This window comes from Bactrocera latifrons, unplaced genomic scaffold (assembly GCF_001853355.1).
Source record: "Bactrocera latifrons isolate USDA-ARS-PBARC rearing strain unplaced genomic scaffold, ASM185335v1 scaffold_24, whole genome shotgun sequence".
Classification (NCBI taxonomy): Eukaryota; Metazoa; Arthropoda; class Insecta; order Diptera; family Tephritidae; genus Bactrocera; species Bactrocera latifrons.
The window spans coordinates 362,381-376,919 of record NW_017535963.1 but is presented as its reverse complement, the minus strand read 5'-3'; the positions used below and the strand labels follow the sequence as shown (position 1 = coordinate 376,919).

At 34.6% G+C, this 14,539-nt stretch overlaps 1 protein-coding gene and 1 long non-coding RNA gene across 4 annotated transcripts in view; one reads left to right on the top strand and one right to left on the bottom strand.

The window, feature by feature from the left end:
- LOC108969098 (39S ribosomal protein L10, mitochondrial) overlaps window positions 1–5,190 on the top strand; it is an 18,612-nt gene extending 13,422 nt beyond the window's left edge. For 2 of the 3 annotated variants that reach the window (XM_018933614.1, XM_018933612.1), the window contains exons 3-4: window positions 4,923–5,064; window positions 5,156–5,190. The gene's annotated coding sequence lies outside the window, so the exon portion shown is untranslated. Of the gene's footprint in view, window positions 1–3,694; window positions 4,331–4,922; window positions 5,065–5,155 lie in introns of all 3 variants that reach the window. The other variant, XM_018933613.1, reaches the window with a different exon arrangement.
- Window positions 5,191–5,856: 666 nt separating this feature from the next.
- Window positions 5,857–14,539, bottom strand: part of LOC108969082 — a 52,578-nt gene continuing 43,895 nt past the window's right edge. Inside the window, exons 2-3 of the long non-coding RNA XR_001993382.1 lie at window positions 9,630–9,797; window positions 5,857–6,231 (exon numbers count right to left, since the gene is read on the bottom strand). This is a non-coding gene — a long non-coding RNA (uncharacterized LOC108969082). The remainder of the gene's footprint in view (window positions 6,232–9,629; window positions 9,798–14,539) is intronic.

Below are 14,539 nucleotides of genomic sequence, written 5' to 3'. Positions count from 1 at the left end.
ATATTTTTTAATATTTTTCTTAACCAACTTGTATAACAATATATATTTGTAAAGCTCATTTTTGACTGYTATTGAACACTGTGGTTTGGTGTACATTTTCGCGCACAATACATGCCTCTGTATAGATACATATGTATGTATATGAACGTTCAATGTWTGCTTGGCTGTGTACACAAATTCACTTTTATGATATTCTTGTGTATATGAAGTACGTAAATGAACCTTTTYGCCGAAGCGAAGCCAAGCGACTTCTTATGCGGCTGCACGCCTAACCTTGCCTAACAGCACATTTCCTACTCGACGCGCAGTTAACGCGAGCAACGTGCTCGCTCAATCGATTTTCACATAAGTTAAATACTTACAAATGAACAGCTGACTGACTACACTTACTACGGTCGACGAGTGTTTGGGTGGTTGGTTGCTTGGCTGTTAAGCGAAAGTATATCAAAAGGGGTTAAACAAGTAAAAAATCGATGCGTCGCGTCAGCTATTTGAATGGGGGGCATGGTCGCTATTTGCTTTATATTATTTCGAAAAGTGTTTCAATRTACTGCTGCAGGACAGAGGGGTGCTAGCGGCGCTGGCTGGCTTGCTGACTGGGTCGATAGTGTCGACGAGTACGAGACGAGCTGTATACGTGCGCGTCCATATTAACTGGCAGTGGCTGTGTGACCGTGTTACCGTGGTTGGCTGTTGCTCGACGTTGCTTACTGCATTCGCCTTCAAATGGCAGCGGCGTGCTGTTGTTGTGTGGCCCGGTTGCTGGTTGGTGCTGTTGCTCAAATAGCAGTCGCAGCACTTTATTGGTCGTTGCCGTGCGAGCATAGCAGAAATGAATTTCGAAAATTTTGTGTTGGTCGAATCGTACATCCCGAATAATAGGCGCACAGCACGCRTCGAAAGTGTTTGCATTGTTACAGTTGGATGAATGTTCTTATTGGCTGTCAGCGCCAGTGTTGCAGTTCGCTGGTGGCTGCCTGGCTAGCTGGCTGGCTGTTTACCGCTGCTGCTGGTACTGTAGAGCTCTGACTTTGGTTTCGATGTTCCTGTTTTCTGCTTATGCTTTTGCTTTTGCCGCTCTGTTGGTGTATTGTTGTGCCAACGCCAGCGTAGCTGTGTGTGTTTTGCCTGCTGTTTCGTAGCCATTCTTTGCTTTATTGTTTTGCCTTTTGCTGCTGCGGCACCACAGTTCATATCGAATACAATTGTTTTCGCACACATGTACACATTCATACATGCAAGCATAAATATGTGTGGTGCTGTGGTGCCAGCTGCTGTGCGTTTGGTTGGCTGTTCTTGCACTTTTCTGCTATTGTTGTTTTCGCTCTTTAAAATGAAAACGACAATGGCAGCTCAGTTGACACCGTCCTCACACCAACGTCGCTGGGATTATGAYTTTTTGCCTTCGGCAGCGTCTGCGCCCGTTTTGATTGCCGGTAACAGTCAACAATCAACTATCGATTACACCGTACTTTTATGCAGCGCTGAGGGAATTATGTTTACTTGTACATATGTATGTATGTATGTATATTTGTATGCATGTATTCGCAATGCGTTTGTGTGCTTTTGTGCGCTTAGTATTTTGTTGGTTGGCTGCTGACGCGGTTGGCTATCAGCTGAGGGAATATCATTCATTGACCAACCAAAATTGTCCGATAGGAGACATAAGTGGCCACTTCGAAATTTATATCAAATGAATGTGTGTACATACATATGTGCATATGTATATATATTTATTTACCTTTAAATATGCTAATAGTTAAGTAAATAGGTATTTTAGGTAGGAACTAAGTATGCGTTCCTCGRGTAAAAAACAAACCTTTTTCAACAATATTTTATTAGAAATTTTTATTGTTACAAACATACATTGTTAACAAAGAAATTCTGAAATTTTTGCAAAAAAATATATTAAACTCGGCCGTAGCGACGACATTTCCGGTGACTCATCGGAAAAAAGATGCGTCCTCGTTGGCAGGAGAACTCCTTACAGGGTCAACTAAAGACGAAAAAAAAAAAATACGTGTTTTAGTTAAACCTTAACTTAGAACTTGGACGAAGGAAAAAAAATTKAAATTGGWTTTTTGGCAGACGTTTAAAAAAAATAAAAATTTCAGTGAAAATTTCGGGACACATTTTTTTTTTAAATAGTTGCAATCGAAAAAATAATTCGTCCAAGGGCTTAAACCTTGTAAAATTTCATGACGGTTCGTTAAGTAGTTCTCGAGAAATCTTGCCAACTGCATTCAAAAACATAGTTTCGAAAACAAAGGCGGCGCATTTAGCCTAGCTATCCTCGAGCGCACAAGTTCTCAAGGCTGTATCTCCGAAACAACATGAAAATTTAGGACAATATTCTAGAGGTGTTGTAATAAAACAATAAAAAATTCGATTTTTTGAAACCCGTAAACCYATATAAAATTAAGTTTGCCAAAAAGTTTGTTAGAGTTTGTTTTGAACTGATATATGAAAATCAGGCCCCTCTATGGACACTTTTTATTTGACAAAATATTTTCAAAACTTGGTTTTGTTCCAGATATAAGATCGATTTTGGAAATACATATGCATATAATTTTGTATTTGCAACTCAAATCCTTTTTCTTTGCGGAGTGCAAATTATGATGGAAATAATGTATAACTTTTATTTTTGGAAATTCTACGTAGTTCTCCTCTCCCCGCGGATCCGCACCTGTTCTGGTGGAACCGCTTTCTCTGTTTCTCACCCTAATTTCCTAAATCTCCGAAAAATTATACAGTTAATTCCGTATATAGTCAATTTTCGTTTATGTTCGGTAAAGAGCCTGAAAGTGAACATCACGTAATGCCCGAAAAAAAGCGCAGAAGTCTAATTATGACTACAAAAATCATATTTTTCGAATGAATAATTAATCAATATGTCAAAAAACCAGATCACATTCAAAATTTTCATTAACTAATTCATAATCTCGGCTATAAACAGCGGTGAATGAGCCAATAAAGAAGAATTCGTAATCTGGATACCATAACAATTGAATGAAACGATAACAAACTAAATATATTTTTTGAAGAGCTGTGTTATTATTCAAGGCAGCGCTACAATCTCCGAACAAATGGCTCAGAGTGGATCATTAAAGCATACATACATATATCTTTGGCATAGATATACTCTTTTTATAGCTATTAATGCTTTGTGAAATGCACTAGTGAGGGATATCGTAGCTTCCATGGATCCTAGGTTAGCGGTTTGTCTTATTTTTTGTAAATTCTCTTATGCGATATTTATTTTTAAGGATCAGTACAAATATTTTCCGTCCTTAAGATATATTTTGTATATTTTTCCGCTCTTACATAGGATTTATTTTAAAATATGTAATGGTTTTTTCCCTCATAAATATGTAAGGAACAACACTGCCACACATCAATTCTACTTACACACATACATACATATTAACATGCGAAGTTAATCAATTGCGGTGCTAAATGATATTGTAACTAAAAGTAGTTTAACGGAAATTACAATAATAATGCATAATATTTGTTGCCCAAGATTGTTTCAGATGCAAATATGTGCATACATATGTGTGTATATTTTTACATACATACATATTTACTTATATCAGCAATCGCCAAATAAAAGTTTAATTCTTAGCTTTTCATCCAACTAGTCCTCACAAAAATTATGCTAGAAATTRTAACAACAAAATGCATTTTCTTTCAGCTTTCAATTCAAATAAGCGCATTAATTTAACATTGTGCAATAATGATATCCAATGGCMACATCTGAAAGTTGCAACGTTGTGATTGGAGATATAATCGTACTTTTGCAATAGGTTATGCCACTTGAAATTGCCCCCACAGTACTCGAACCAACTCTAGCCACTGTAGGTAGCTATGGCATTCCATAAAGTACTTGACCGAGCGAGCGTCCACTTGGCAGCATGGCTGTGCGTCGCTCTGGCACGGGTCGGTGGATTCGATTCGGTCGTCGTGATTGCGATGTGCTTTTTTTTTGCAGCAACATTAAAGCCAATGTGTATGTAACGAGTGAGTACCTACTACAACTACTAGTACTTACCATCATGCAAGCCCGTTTATCGAGGGTGGAGTCCAAGCACCGTTGATTGGCCTGCCAACTCTGTTGCAATGTTGTGCCATTGGTAGATAATTTTATAGGCATTTTGAGCCTATAAACGAAAACCGGAAATAAACGAGCGAACAAATGAATTAATATTCCTTCTCAAGTACGAATGTTGTTGGCGCGCTTACAACTACAAACGAGACAATTAATTCGCTTATGTTTCACCGACGAGGGGAAAAGCTTTGATTAGCCTGGATAACGATTGAACATTTTAAGGTGGGTGGATTATAGTAGCAAGTAGTTATTAAGCATATGACTATATGTATGTATATGAGTATGTATCGGTAGTCGAAAAAGTCTTTTCGTATTTTAGAAATAGTTGTCGTTGCAGTCGTATTTACATACATATATCTCCAGTGCTGCCACATTGTGGCATACAATATAGTGCTGGAAAGGTGCGATTTTAAGCTTCGTTTAACCAAAAAAGAAATTAAATTCGGGGAAGTTGATAAAAACTTACAGCTGTTCAAAAATGAATGAAAAWTCGCTATATTTTGAAATATTTTTATAAAAAAGGGAAGAATGCCACGCAAGCCTCTAATGAAATTTGTGAAGTTTATGGAGACGATGCTCAATTTTTGGCGAAAGAAAAACAAATTATTGCATTATTGTTGTTAAACAAAAAATATTAAATATTTAAAGTAATTTATGAAAATATTTCTTTTAAAATTATATTCATATTCCATTTTAATTATCTGCTGGATTACACATGTACTTATACACAACTGAATCTACATACATACATTTCTATGTAAGAATGTTTAATGCCAACAACCACTTTAATCTGGCCTCTTTTATATCTTTACAGGCTTTAGCTTCCACCCTCCAGCAGACACCAGCCAGCAGCTGTTTCCAAGCGGCCATTCTACAAATGTTTACAAATCCATAAGATACTATTACGCCACAAATGCACACACCCAGACAAAATGTGTAGCTACAAAACAAAGCAGGTACGTTGTAATGTCATTATAGATTTATGTTTGTAAGTTGTCATATAAACATACAAAAAGTATCTACAACGCCTTCTGTATCCCATTTCAGCTACTCGTTTTCCTGGTTGCCCGCTTTTCCATACACAAATCGAAATCGTTGCATCGCGACAGCGCAACATAGCGACAGTAACAACAAAAATTACAACGAATAAACACCACCAAGCAAAGCAGCAGCCGCAAGCAACGCCACACAACATGCTCCACATYCAGAAGCAAAAGTTGGCGCAGAGCTGCCATCAACGGAATATTCATATCTAAATGCTCACGTGAAATACTTGCCTGAATGCGGAGGAAGTTTTGCAATGCTAGACGATAATAATTTTTTTTAATTAACCATGATTTATTTAATTAACAGTAATTAATTTAATTAACAATAATTGATTTATCCATTAATAATTTATTTAATTAACAGTAATTTATTTATCTAACAATAATTTATTTAATTAACAGTAATTTTTTAACTAAAAATAATTTATTTAATTAAGAATAACTTGTATAATTAATGATGTTTTAATTAGAAATAATTTCTTTTATTAACAATAGTTTATTTCTAAAGATTAAAAGAGATAATAATATATTTATTCCTAAATTACTTCAATATTCAAAAATATTTAACATAATAATTTCAATGTGAAAAAAAGAAAAAAAAAATTGTAAAATTGTAAAATTATTTTCAATAAATTTGTTTGAAATTCACTTTTTTACCATAAAATTTCGTTATTTATTAAGAATCTTCATAGATAGGCTAATTTTATGTATTTTCAATTTTGAATCACATTGGTCACCCTGTGYCGTCGCGTGGCCGCACATTTGAGGTGTTGTATCTCGGCGCGCGTCATTTACCAGGTACCCAGAATCGCTAGATGGTGTCTACCGRCACAACAAATTGTTGGTGGCGCAACGTGCTGGCCGGTCACATGCTGATGTAAACAAAGCGGCATGCAACAACTATGCGCGTTGGTCAAAGCGTGCCAAATAGTCGTAGTGCCATCAATTGGCTGCTTTAAAGACCGTGAGTTAAAATGAAATGACAGTGTGTGTACAACGGCTGMTTGGGGTGTGCCGCATGACATTGGTGTGAGCGAGCACAATAGTGATTGCATGTGCAGGGAAATTTATTTGCGCCTGAAAGTATGCAAGTATTYCATTGTGAATGAGTTAGAAATTATATGGGGACTATTTTAGGCGTTTGAATTTACAGGTAAGTTTTTGGTCTCGTATGAAGATAAACATGAAGTGTTAGTAAATATAATATTAAATAATGGAAATGCATACATATGTAGATATATAATCTGCAGTCCTCGCTTATACTTGCACAATTTCATTTGGTCACAATACCTACATACGTTTCTCCAACCAACATGTTTGTCTTTAYAAAGGGTGTGCCAACAAGAAATGAATTGAAATAAAACACATAMATTTGCTCAAAATGAGTGCTGTTTTTATTTTATTATGCAAAAAATTTTATGCCATTTATGATTTAAACAAATTGGTGGTCAAATGGCCACGCTTGCTTATCTCCACTTGTTGATGCCGATTTTCGATGGAATTTTATCTGAAATTCCGGTTATAGTACGCGGAGTGTTTTCCTCGAGCATCTAAACCGTCGCCGGTTGACTGTTTTAAACCTTTGATTTAACATACCCCCAGAGAAAATAATCTAGAGGCGTTAAGGGGTTACATATTTTCATAGGCAAAAAAAAACAGCTCTTTTTCAACAACTTTTTTCGCACATAAAAAATTAAATATTTTATTCGAATTTTTTATTATTACAAACATTTACTATTAACTGAAATGTTTGAGAAAAAATATTTTTAAACTCACAGTTTCGAGAAAAACGCGTTAAAAGACAGCGCACTTAGCCTGGCTAGCCTCGAGCGCACRAGATCTCAAGGCRGTATCTCCGAAAMCATTACTCGGATAATCTTGAAAATTTTATATGATATTCTAGAGGTTTTGAAGAATTTAAAAAGATAATACAAAAATCGATTTTTGAAACCCGTAAACCCATGCAACCCYTAAAACGAAAAATCCTGGCTGGRGGGAATAWTTTCTTCCCCATATATAGTTTYATTTACAGCAAAAAATTCGCCAAAAGTTTTTTGTTTTTGACTCACCCTATAGAGTATATAATATAAGAAAATTTATAAAAATTTTAGCCTTTCAATGTGGAAAATTTGTGTTGGCGACATAATAGTGACAGCTTACTCAGTTCCATGTTAATAACATCATTTTTCTTACTCAAGCGATTTTTTGCTGGCGATTTGGGCGTGGAAAAAAATATGCCGTCTCCTATTCCTTATTCTTTAGAACTCAGTTTGTTGAAAGCACAATTTTTTAACTTAAAAAACATGCGATTTTTTTTTGGTATTTTAAGTATTTTTTGTTGTATCTAATATTTGAGTTGTTGTTGTACAACTGTTACAGCCACTTCAGCGACATTTTATTTTGTCTCTTCGTGCTTTTTGGTTTTTATTTTCGATTTTTTTTATTTTTAGAATTTTCGTTTTTTGTTGTAGAAATATTTGAATATTTGAGAATGTTTTATGTTTTTGAAAATTAGTAGCGGTATGCGCGGCATTTTTAATTTATGTGCGTTCGCTTAATAGTTTGGGCTTAACATTTAGCGTTGACGTGGGGAAGCGGTTGAATTGTCGAGAAATTCATGACAATTCTTTCTGGCTTTTTTTTTTTTGATTTTATGCTTTTGTAGAATGAAGAAAGAAATTAGCAGACGTGGACACAGACATACATTTGTATGTGTGTGTACATATGTACGTGAACACATGTTTGAAATTATTTCGTCACCGGCCAAAAGGCTCTAGTACAACTGTTTCACAAATTAAGCTTTCTTCAGCAGATGTCGCTTTCGCAGAAAAGTTTTCATTTTATATTTTTTTCTCTTCTCGCCATCGCAATTTCGAAATTTTGCTTCACTGCGAAAATTTATTTATTTATTGTGTATGTATTGATAYATATACATACACATATACATATATACAAACATTAATAAGGGCTATATCTAGCGATATCCAGTTGATAAGGCGAGTCTCTTTGAAAGTACATAGCTGTTTTGGGGACCCTGTGGGATTTGACTACTATCGAGTTAATAAATATATACTATAAATATGGTATAACTAGTTAAATAAGAATTGCCTGCATTTTCCGAGTTGCTCGAGCCGTAAGGAAGCTCTAAACTTTTTTACATTCTCCATAGTCCCACATATWGTTAGTCGATTCTCGGTTTCAAACCCGTGCGTTATGCGAAAACCTGAGACAAGCAGGAACTATCTTCAATACTCTGTTTTCATAGCTCCAGCTTGGGATTCCGAACGGGACTGGTTATTAGACTGGTTATTTAGACTCGTCTGCATTCCGTCTCTTCCTTTCTTCTTCCGTCAAATCACCCTAAAAGTAAGTTTCGCACAAGACGATATTACAGCTTGAAATACGACCATCCTTCGCGTTTAAGGGGTTGCATGGCTGTACTGGTTTCAAAAAACCTATTCCTTTTATTGTCTTATAAAATTCTATAACACTTCTAGAGTATTGTCCTAAATTTTCAAGTTGATCCCAGTAATAGTTTCGGCTTTGAGAACTTGTGCGCTCCAGGCTATCTAGGCTAAGTGCGCCGTTTTTAATCGCGTTTTTCTCGATACGATGTTTTGAAGTCAGTTGGATTTCAGGATTTCTCCAGAACTACTCAACCGGTCTTCATGAAATTCTATACAGATCTTTGAGATTCAATGCTTAAAAACATGGACGAAGGATTTTTTTTTCGATTACGAATATTTGAAAAAAAACGTCGCCAAATTTTTAAGGGAATTTTAATTTTTTTGTTAAAATGTCTGCCAAAAATCCAATCTTCAGTTTTTTTCCTTTGTCCAGGTTTTTCAATTTAGATGATCCTGTAAGGATTTATAGTGCCAATGCGGGCGCATCTTTTTTCTGATGGGTTACGAGAAATGTCGTCGCAATGGACGAGTTTAAAATATTAAAAACAAATTTAATAAAATATTCCATTTTTTATATAAAAAAATATTGTTGAAAAAAGGCTGTCTTTTACCCGAGGAAACACAAGTAATCCATTAAGTTTTTGCTTTTGGCGAACTTGAAAACTACTAACATAGATTTCTCTTAAATAGATGTGAATTACTAGAATCAAAAGAGGCGATTTAAAGAAGCAATTGCGGGTTTARCGACATATTTTTTCAAGCTTCCAAAGTCTGATACACAGAAATATCCAAATTTTCTTTTTGTAGTACTTTGAAAATTCAAGATCTAAGTGGATCAGTGAAAATTTTTATCCTCTATTATACAAAAAATCGACATTTTTTGAAGACATGGTTTTGGCCCACAATATTACAGTATTTATCTAGTCAAAAACAGTCCTTGGCAGCGMTGTAAACTTGCTCTTTGCAACCCCAAAGACATATCCACTAATAATGCTATTAAAATTAAATAACTTCTAAAGGGTGGAATTCTCAGGAACTTAAGCTTTCTGCAATTTCCATTTTACTTACTGTTTTGAACTACTGTTCTCTTGTTCACGCGATAGTTGGRCTTTCGTAACTGAAACGGATCCGGTTTTTATCAGTCAACATCACAACTCACAAGGAAAACGTGAGTCTGAAACTGTAGCATTTGTTCTGCTCATGCCTCTGTGAGCTCATTCACTCTGATGCCAAAATCTAGATACGAAGTAAAAAAAAGGATTAAAATATTACTGGAAACACATTGCTGCAAAAYATTCTTATCGATAAGGCCCTAAAGGGAATATGGTTATTTAAGAAGATGAATTTTAAAGCACTCTAGCCATGTAAGGAAATGAATCCAGAGGTAAAACCAGAAGAAAATCTTCAAAGTTAGAAAAGAAGAAAAAGGGAAAAGTTCGACGAATAGAGCGCAGTAGTYTGCACTTGGTTTGTGCAAATTAGAAAAAAGGGAATGTGAGAGACCAGCAGGGTAAAAAAAACATATACATATGCATGTATATATATTTCTAGCTTTATACATCTGTATGTGTGGTAAGACAAAAGGAGGCATATGTAGTAGTTCTCCAATTCCTAGATATTCACACATACTTATGCAAATATTAATTCYAGCGGGAATTTTTCACTAGCTATTTCCTGCCTCCATCTCATGAAGATTTGCCATTGATTGTGCGTATTATGGGATAATTTTTTTTTTATTCAAAAATTGAAATTCTCAACTTAATTTATAACTTGGCACATTTTTGATATGATTTTTATTTTTATTTTTTTTTCATTTTGGAATTTTATGTTGAATGTTTAGATTTTTATGTGCGTTTTGATGAGCAAATTAAATTGTAGAGAAATGGCTACGTGTGATAATGGGCCATTTGTTCAACATAAATTTGTGAGGGTAGCTCACAGCTCACATGTGCGACAGCAGGCGTATGGGCGGCCGCCGTCACACTTACCGTTAAGAGCGGATGTTCGCCTTACACACACCAACACACTACTATATTCTTATGTACATACATATACACTTGTACTATCACTTGTCGATTTTTTATTGCCGAATAATTCTTAGACCGCACATCTACATACACACACAAATGTGCTAGCTGCGCTTAATGGTTGTGTTGCGCTTGCCGCGGCGTGTGATTGCCGTGTGAGGTGTTGCTTTGAGGTCAGATGGCGGAAAATTTATGCTCGCCGCAGACTTGTCGCTGAACGTGTGACTATTTAACATATTCATAAAAAAACACACACATACAAGCACTAGCAGCAGCAGTAGTTGGTGGGAGCAATCTAAAATTAGGGGATGTTACTAAATTAATTATGCATAGCTTTGCATGAGCAACTCTGTGTGTGGGTGTTAATGTTCGCTTGACACCTGACAATGAATTGGGCGTGTTAATTTCAACAAATGAAAATGTCACAATTACAACAAAAACTATTAATTTGTAAATTATCAATTTCAAATTCCAAATTTTTTATTGCTGAAAATTAAATAAAAAAAAATTAAAATTGTTTATTCCGAAATATTTTTAAACTATATTTAGTTAATGGTACTCATTTATTGATTTGATTTAGAATTGATTGGAAAATTTTTATAAAATTCAAATTTGTCGGAAATTAGATTTCTTATTAAGGGTTTGTATGTATTTCTTTTATCAATTTGTTTCTTTTTTTTTTGCGTATCCATTTCAAACTTAAGACTGCTGAAAAAGTTTACTATTACTATTATAGATAGCGCATTTCGATTTGGAAACGTAGATTTAGAAAAAACTCTAAAAGATTTAGTTAAAGATTCGTTAAAGATTTTGATGAGAAAAGATTGTATGAAAAATGCATTGGAAAATCAAAATTGTGATGAATGAAAAAAATATGAAAGAAATGAAATATGATACGAAAAATGAAATTCATTGGAAAAATTGATGAAAAATTAAAATGTTGATGAAAAAAATTTATTTAAAAAAATTGATGAAAAATTCAAATGTTTATAAAAAAAAAATAATTTAAAAAAAAACTATGAAAAAATTAAATTTATAAAAAAAAGTTTATGAGGAAAAATTATACAAAATATGAAAAAATTAAATTCATGAAAAAAGTTGATGAAAAATCAAAAGGTTGATGAAAAAAAATTATTTAACAAAATATGAAAAAAATGAGACACGTGAAAAAGATTGATGAAAAATTAAAATATTGATGCTGTCTCTTATACACATCTAGATGTGTATAAGAGACAGATCAAAAGGTTGATGAAAAAAAATTATTTAACAAAATATGAAAAAAATGAGACACGTGAAAAAGATTGATGAAAAATTAAAATATTGATGAATAATTTAAAAAATACGAAAAACATGAAATTTTTCAAAAAGGCTAATGAATAGTTAAAATGTTGATGAAAAAATTATAAAAAACCAATTTTAAATTATAAAAAAACTATTTAAAAAAAATTTAAAAACTAAGTTAAAAAATTAATAAAAATAAAGTGGTTTTATCAGTGCTATACGTTCTCTAGAAAAAATTGCATGAGTTGATCTTCTAAGAGCATTTGAATCACAATTATATATCTTGATATGCTCTAGAGCTGAGTGTGAATTTTTCAGCTTTCCCGGAATCATATTTCCTCGAAACGAGATTTACCATTTTACGAAAGTTTCGAAAATAATGCAAACTTTTCCTAAAATCAATTTTCTCTCAGCTGCAAAAGAAAAAAACAACTTTTGTTCAATGAGAAGCCTCATCAGAGAAGCCTCAGAGAGTGACAATAAGGGATTTCTGTAATTTTTATGATTAGAACTGATCCTCGGTGTATTATATTTTCCATCATACACAGTTGAAATGCTTCTATTTCGAATATATCGATCTGCAAATTTAAAATATTTTTTTTTACTTTGAGAAATGCTCCTCCGCATGCTTTTACGAAAATGACCATAAATTGCGAATTACTAATTTTTACATAATTTCCATTATACACCTTCACATAAGTAAATATAGTTGTATACATGTAAAAAATATACGGAATAAATAATTCCGCTTAAGAAATTGGAGCRAAAAAATTACTGCACAGTAATTATAATTATTCATGGCATAAATTGAAATGTGAGTTCGTCAATGAACCGATTAAGGTTTCGCCCAAAAAATGCACCTGCCGAAGCGCTGAAGAGTGACCGGAAAATGGCACTTACAAAAAATACAAATTAATGCATACATTAAAAATATTTAAACGGTCACTTAGATGCGCCTCGCTGCAGGAATGTGGCTGCAAMCAACACTACTTTGTATGTGTGTGTGGAAATGTGGCTCCATTGCCTGAAATTTGCATAAAAATTTATCACAGCAATAATTTGACCAAAAAAGGCMGCCCAAATAAATAAAACAAAACTAAACACACGGCAACCAGCCCCCGAAAGAACGAAAAAACAAAAACAAAAATATGCGTGGACCAAAGTATTTATGCGCCAGGCCAGCGAAAAGGAGTCCACGAAGGATGTTGCAACAGCAGATTGATGCAGTTGCCCAAGTGGTTTTTAATTAAAACCATAAACAATTTTAATACGGACCAAGTGGCGACGCACGCAGCTTGTGCCAACAGCCGGCCGGTCGATTCGGCGATTCTTGGCTGTCTGAAGATTCGGTTGCCGCCGTGCATGAATGATGCGTGAATGAGTCAACGAGCTTGACTCGGGTCACGACTGCATATTAAACGGCGCGCAGGCGCGTCATTGGTTTGCCCAAATTTTGCACATTTTTCGCATCTTTTATTTTTGCTTTAATTGTTTTTGTTGGTTTTAATTTGTGTTGGTAACCCTGCCACTTGCCGTTGCATGCAGCTTGAGGCGATCGTCATAAATTGCATTTATTACGTGGCGGCTGCCAAGTGGAATTGCTCACAAATATACTTATCTACATAAAAGTGTGAATATGCATGAATTTTTTGCCGAAACAGGAAGAATTAAGCAACTGAGGAATTCGGAAAAATTCAAAAAAACGCAAGAAAAAACGTTAAAATCGATTGCAATATATTGTAGTAACAATAACCTTCACAGGTGCATTTCTTATAGCATAAAAGTACAAAAAATATTGTTAACTTGATTTGTACTTGTCAGTTTGTAYGGCAGGTATATGCTATAGTGGTCCGATCCGAACAATCTGTTTCGAGATTATAGTGTTGGCTTCGACAATAAGCTGTGTCGAATTTCGTGACGATATYTCGCCAAATAAGAAAGGGGCTCATACATGGACCCGATTTTCACCGGTCAGTTTGTATGGCAGCTATATGCTTAGTGCCCCAATAACAGTGGTTTCGACAAATAGAGAAGAAAACGACGTGTGTCACATTTTAGATCGAGATCTCAAAAATTGAGGGATTGGTTCGCGTATATACCGACCGAMGGACAAACRGAGATGGCTAAATCGACTCAGCTCATCATGTTTCCAATGTTTTCTTCTGGGTGTTACACACGAGAACAAATCGTTTTTTTTTCTGAAACCGCATAAGCAGTAAAATTTCTATATATCATTTTGAACGACTTTGCCTAAGAGAYTACGAGTGTAAACYCGGTTTCGAGCCAGCGATGTTTAGRATRAATTTTAAGAAATCTGAATGATCAGTTGTATGCAATATATTATATATGAAATAGTTGTCCGATGTGATCGAGTCTGATCTGGCCGAATGCAACAAATACTCAATAGCATATCAAAAATCCCCTTTATATTGAATTTCATTCGGATATCTCAAAAGCCGACGAAAATTTTATCATCCCTAAAGAACTTCGTTTTAAGGGGTTACTTGGGTTTACGGTTTTCAAAAAAAAAATTTTTTTTTTATTGCCTTATTAAATTCTACAACACCTCTAGAATATTGTCCTAAATATTCAAGTGGATCCGAGTGGTAGTTTCGAAGATACAGCCTTCAGAACTTGTGCGCTCGAGGCTAGCTAGGCTAAGTGCGCCGT